General features: G+C 46.6%; 1 pseudogene; it reads left to right on the top strand.

Moving 5' to 3' along the window:
• Window positions 1–454: 454 nt before the first annotated feature.
• Window positions 455–572, top strand: LOC124791165 (annotated as a pseudogene).
• The last annotated feature ends 6,025 nt before the right edge of the window (window positions 573–6,597 follow it).

Below are 6,597 nucleotides of genomic sequence, written 5' to 3'. Positions count from 1 at the left end.
TTGCATAACATTATCGTTTATGGAAGCGAGCAGGTCTTTGTACATTTGGGAGTAACCATTCATTTCCTTACGTAAGCCTCAAGACACCATTTCTCCTCACCAGTAGCGATACAGGATAGGAATGGTCAGTGCTGTTCATGAGCCAACTGACGACGAGAAAGAAGAGGTGCACATATCGCCACCCGCTGATTTTTGTGACTTTGGATTAGAGCCTACGGCACCCATACACCAGATTTTTGAACTTACACCACAGAAAATGTCGCATGGTGGTAGAATGATCGCGATTCATCACATTAACTAGTTCTCGAGTAGATTACATGTATCAGGGTGGATTAATGCGATTAAACGATCTTCTTCCGTCACTGAAGGTCTTCCTGAACGTGGAGAGTCACTAATGTCAAAACGATCCTCTTTAAAAAGAGAAACCATTTTCTTGTTGTACTGTGTTGTTGTAGGCAACGGCCTTGCCGCAGTGGCTACACCGGTTCCCGTGAGATCACGGAAGTTAAGCGCTGTCGGGCGTGATCAGCACTTGGATGGGTGACCATCCAGGCCACCATGCGCTGTTGCCATTTTTCGGGGTGCACTCAGCCTCGTGATGCCACTTGGGGAGCTACTCGACCGAATAGTAGCGGCTTCGGTCAAGAATACCATCATAACGGCCGGGAGAGCGGTGTGCTGACCCCACGCCCCTCCTATCCGCATCCTCCACTGAGGATGACACGGCGGTCGGATGGTCCTGGTAGGCCACTCGTGTCCTGAAGACGGAGTACTGTGTTGTTGTACATACTGGTGGTAACTTCCAATGGGACCAAATGCTGAGGTAATTGGTCCCTAGGCTTACACACTACTTAATCTAACTTAAACTAACTTACGCTAAGGACAACATACACACCCTTGCCCGAGAGAGGACTCGAACCTCCGACTGGGGAGCCGCACGAACCGTGGCAAGGCGCCTTTGACCAGGCTGCTGTGCTCTGTCCAATGGCATTATCCCCACACACGGTGAAAATGTTTCTCGATGCCTCTGCTTCTGTCATCCCCGTATTTACCTCAAAAAGAGGAATATGTCGGAAATGTTCCGATTTCTCCAATTCGCACTCCGTTTTCTAGCACTCACAGTTCCACTCACAATCTCCAGATGACAAAAGGACAATAATTTAACTCAAATAGCATCTGTGAACTAAAAATAAGGAATGACAATCGATAAATAAACCCACAGGAACCGGAATACGAATATGCAAAACAAAAATTCTACGAAATTATGCACGAACGTAAAAAAATCCTCTGCCTCCTTTCAGAGAGCATCTCCGTGTGCAGATATGATGGAAAGCGAAGTGTGTGTTGCAAGAGCGCCCATACCCGGAGGCAAGGGGAGGGCGCGACCCTGCCGTCCATCCCTTACTCCCTCCAGCTCTCAGGGAAAGGAAAAAAATCGAATGTAGTCAGGGGTTTTTCTTTCAATGAAATGATTTAAAAGTCAATATTACGCAGGTTCTTAGAGGGTCGGCATTGTAATCTTTTATGGCTACTTACAGGGCGCCATTTGTTTTCCAAAATATTAAAAATACTCAATATCTCAGGTCTTTATCTATTGTATAGACGCCCTTGGCGTGTTGTTATTGCTGCATTTTGCATCAGAACGGCACGAGTGGAGAATGTAGTCAGGTGACACTCCGTCAGAGACTGTTCCAAGGTTTCAAAGGTCCACACAGCGCAGGAGGTGATGGAAGCATTCCCTGCAGCCCTCAGCTACCAACCAGGTATTAATGTTGATTACTGCTTACCCGCAGAAATGGCGTATATTGAAGCAGTATACAAGTCAGAAGGTATCCGAACAACATATTTTTGTAATCTACGTGATTAAAATGATGCACAGTTCGAGTTGGATGGTGTCCATCTGATTTTCAGAACTTCATAAAATTATTGACCGAATATAAAAATTAGCAAAGGGTGGTAACATTAAGAGCGCAGTGCATATTCCACTGCTAAATGCAGACGAGAGAGCGATAGATGAAGATTGTGAAGACGTCCATGAGAGGAAGGACTTGCCTGATAACGTAAAGAATCAGGAGTCGATAGAGAATAGATAGGGGATCCAGTATTAGATTTCAAATGTGAAAGAATTTTGGAAGACTTAAGATCAAATAAGGCAGAAGCGATTGATCACAATACATTGCAATTTCTAATACCATGGTGGAAGCGACAACAAAACGACTGTTCACGTTGCTGTGTAGCATATATGTGACTGACGATATGCCATCAAACTTTCAAGTAAACATCATCCACACAATTCCGAAGACAACAACAGCCGAGAAGTGTGATAATTATTGCACATTCAGCTTAACAGCACATGTATCCGAGTTGCTTACAACAATAATATACAGAAGACTAGAGAAACTGAGGACCTGTTGGATGACGACCAGTTTGGCTTTACGAAAGGTGAAGACACCAGAGAGGCGGTTCGGACGTTGCAGTTGGTAAAGGAAGCAAGACTGGAGAACAATGAAGACTCGTTGATAGGCTTTATGGATCTGTAAAAAGCAATCGACGCTGTAAAATGGTGCAAAATGTTCGACGTTCTGGTTAAGCTATAGGGAAAGCCAAATAATAAAGAACGTGTACAAGAACCATGAGTGATAAATAAGAGTGGAAGACACTGAGCGAAGCGTTCGGATTAAAAAAGGAGTAAAACAGGGCTGTAGTCTTTGTGTCCTTATTATTCAATCCACACTGAGGTATTGCTTCTAATATCAAATGGTTCCAATGGCTCTGAGCACTGTGGGTCTTCTGAGGTCATCAGTCCCCATGTAAGGTAGACCTGCTAAGCGCTGTCTCGTAGAGTGCATTCGTCCAAGACAAACTGGCCCCACTCCAGGTCTTTTGGTCTGGAGTGCGATAAGCTATAACTCCGTCCACCGTTGGTGTTTCTGGTGCTGGATACCAGCGCTCGGTGCTTGCAGGATTATTTTAGACCAGTTGTTTTTCCGTTCTTGCAACAGAAAGGCGATGCGTTATTCCAAGAGGATAGTTCTCGCCCACACGCTGCCCGTGAAACTCAACGTGCTCTGTAAGGCGTGCAGCTACTTCCCTGGCCAGAGGGTCTCCGGACCTACGAGATACGATGAGACGAGAAGTGACACTTGCGACGCATCAACCAATGACACTTACAGAACTACGAGAACAGAACGAGCACCCGTGGAATAACGCATCCCAGTATTCGCCATATGTACGATCAAATAAATGCCAGAGTCAGCTCCTGCGCTGCCGCCAGTGGAGGATGCAGCATGTGCTGATATGAGTGCTTCATTATGGGTCGTTATCTGGTATCTCAAAATCGCTGGTGCTATTGATCTATAGATGTACTATTTCATGTACACTACTGGCCATTAAAATTGCTACACCACGAAGATGACGTGCTACAGAAACGAAATTTAACCGACAGGAAGAAGATGCTGTGATATGCAAATGATTAGCTTTTCAGAGCATTCACATAAGGTTGGCGCCAGTGGCGACACCTACAACGTGCCGACATGAGGAATGTTTCCAGCCGATTTCTCATACACAAACAGCAGTTGACCGGCGTTGCCTGGTGAAACGTTGTTGTGATGCCTCGTGTAAGGAGGAGAAATGCGTACCATCACGTTTCCGACTTTTATAAAGGTCGGATTGTAGCCTATCGCGATTGCGGTTTATCGTATTACGACATCGCTGCACGCGTTGGTCAAGATACAATGACTTAGCAGAATATGGAATCGGTGGGTTCAGGAGGGTAATACGGAACGCCGTGCTGGATCCCAACGGCCTCTTATCACTAGCAGTCGAGATGACAGGCATCTTTTCCGCATGGCTGTTCAAAAATGGTTCAAATGGCTCTGAGCACTATGGGACTTAACATCTGAGGTCATCAGTCCCCTAGAACTTAGAACTACTTAAACCTAACTAACCTGAGGACATCACACACATCCATGCCCGAGGCAGGATTCGAACCTGCGAACGTAGCTGTCGCGCGGTTCCAGACTGAAGCGCCTAGAACCTCTCGAGCTTCTAATATCGTTTCGAGCCTCCCTTTGCTCGGCGTAGTGCAGCAACTCGACGTGGCATGGTCTCAAAGAGTCTTTGGAAGTTTCCTGCAAAAATATTAAGCCATTCTGCCTCTATAGCCGTCCATAATCACAGAATTGATGCCGGTGCAGGATTTTGCACACGAACTAACCTCTCGATTATGTCCCTTCAATGTTCGATGGGATTCGTGATGGGCGGTATGAGTGGCCTATTCATTCGCTGGAACTATCCCGAATGTTATTCAAAGCAGTCGCAAACAGTTGTCACTCAGTGACACGGCGCTATACCACCCGTAAAAATTCCATCGTTGTTTGGTAACATGAATGGCTGCAAATGGTGTCCAAGAAGCCGAACGTAACCATTTACAGTTAATTATCGGTTTAGTTGGACCAGAGGACCCAGTCCTTTCCATGTAAAAACAATTATTATGGAGCCTCCACCAGCTTGCACAGTACGTTTTTGACAACTTGGGTCCATAGTTTCGTGCGGTCCGCGCCACACTCAAACCCTACCATCAGCTCTTACCAACTGAAATATGGACCCATATGAGCCAGGTCACAGTTTCAAGTTGTCTGGTGTCCAACCCATATGGTCACAAGCCCAGAAGAGGTGCTGCAGGCGATGCCAAACTGTTAGCAAAGGCACCAGCGCCAGTCATATGCTGCCCTAACCCATTAAAGAGAAATTTCGCCGCACAGTCCAAATGGATACGTTCGTCGTACGTCCCACACTGATTTCTCCAATTACACTACTGGCCATTGAAATTGCTACACCACGAAGATGACGTGCTACAGACGAGAAATTTAACCGCCAGGAATAAGATGCTGTGACATGTAAATGATTAGCTTTTCAGAGCATTAACACAAGGTTGGCGCCGGTGGCCTACAACGTGCTGACATGAGGAAAGTTTCCAACCGATTTCTCATACACAAACAGCAGTTGACCGACGTTGCCTGGTGAAACGTTGTTGTGATGCCTCGTGTAAGGAGGAGAAATGCGTACCATCACGTTTCCGACTTTTATAAAGGTCGGATTGTAGCCTATAGCGATTGAGGTTTACCGTATCGCGACATTGCCGCTCGCGTTGGTCGAGGTCCAATGACTGTTAGCAGAATATGAAATCGGTGGGTTCAGGAGGGTAATACGGAACGCCGTGCTGGATCCCAACGGCCTCATATCACTAGCAGTCGAGATAACAGACATCTTATACGCATGGCTGTAACGGATCGTGCAGCCACGTGTTGATTCCTGAGTGAACAGATGGGGACGTTTGCAAGGTAACAACCATCTACACGAACAGTTCGACAACGTTTGCAGCAGCATGGACTATCATCTCGGAGACCATTGCTGCGGTTACCCTTGACGCTGCATCACAGACAGGAACGCCTGCGATGGTGTACTCAACGACGAACCTGGGTGCCCGAATGGCAAAACTTCATTTTTTGGGATGAATCGAGGTTCTGTTTACAACATCATTATGGTCGCATCCGTGTTTGACGACATCGCGGTGAACGCACATTGGAAGCGTGTATTCGTCACCGCCATACTGGCGTATCGCCCACCGTGACGGAATGGGGTGCCAATGGTTACACGTCTCGGTCACCTCTTGTTCGCATTGACGGCACTCTGAACAGTAGACGTTACATTTCAGATGTGTTACGACCCCGTGGCTCTACCCTTCATTCGATCCCTGCTAAACCCTACATTTCAGCAGGATAATGCACGACCGCACGTTGCAGGTCCTGTACGTGCCTTTCTGGATACAGAAAACGTTCGACTGCTGCCCTGGTCAGCATATTCTCCAGATCTCTCACCAATTGAAAACATCTGGTCAATGGTGGCGGAGCAACTGGCTCGTCACAATACGCCAGTCACTACTCTTGATGAACTGTGATATCGTGTTGAAGCTGCATGGGCAGCTGTACCTGTACACGCCATCCAAGCTCTGTTTGACTCAATGCCCAGGCGTATCAAGGCCGTTATTACGGCCAGAGGTGGTTGTCCTGGGTACTGATTTCTCAGGTTTTATGCATCCAAATTGCGTGAAAATGTAATCACATATCAGTTCTAGTATAATATATTTGTCCAATGGATACCCGTTTATCATCTGCATTCCTTCTTGGTGTAGCAATTTTAATGGCCTTAGTGTATTTCACCCAGTTTTCCTTGTCTGTTACCACTGACAACTCTAGACAAACGCCGCTTCTCTCGGTCGTTAACCGAAGGTGAGAGGTAATGTCTGAAATTTGGTAATCTCGGCACACTTTTGACACTCTTGATGAGGCGATACTGAATCCGCTAACGGTTTCCGAAATGGAATGCCCCTTCTTTCTAGGTGCAAATACCATTCTGCGTTCAAAGTCTGTACATTCCCGTCGTGCGGCCATAATTACGTAGGAAACCTTTTCATATGAGTCACCTGACTACGATGACAGCTCCGCCACTGCGCTGCCCTTTTGTAAGCATTGCTACCGCAATCTGTATACTTGCATATCGCTATCCCATGACTTTTGTCAGCTCAGTTTACACACC

Source organism: Schistocerca piceifrons, chromosome 3, assembly GCF_021461385.2.
Source record: "Schistocerca piceifrons isolate TAMUIC-IGC-003096 chromosome 3, iqSchPice1.1, whole genome shotgun sequence".
NCBI classification, from domain to species: Eukaryota; Metazoa; Arthropoda; class Insecta; order Orthoptera; family Acrididae; genus Schistocerca; species Schistocerca piceifrons.
Note: the sequence above shows the minus strand (reverse complement) of the source record. Positions and strands in the feature narration are given on the sequence as shown.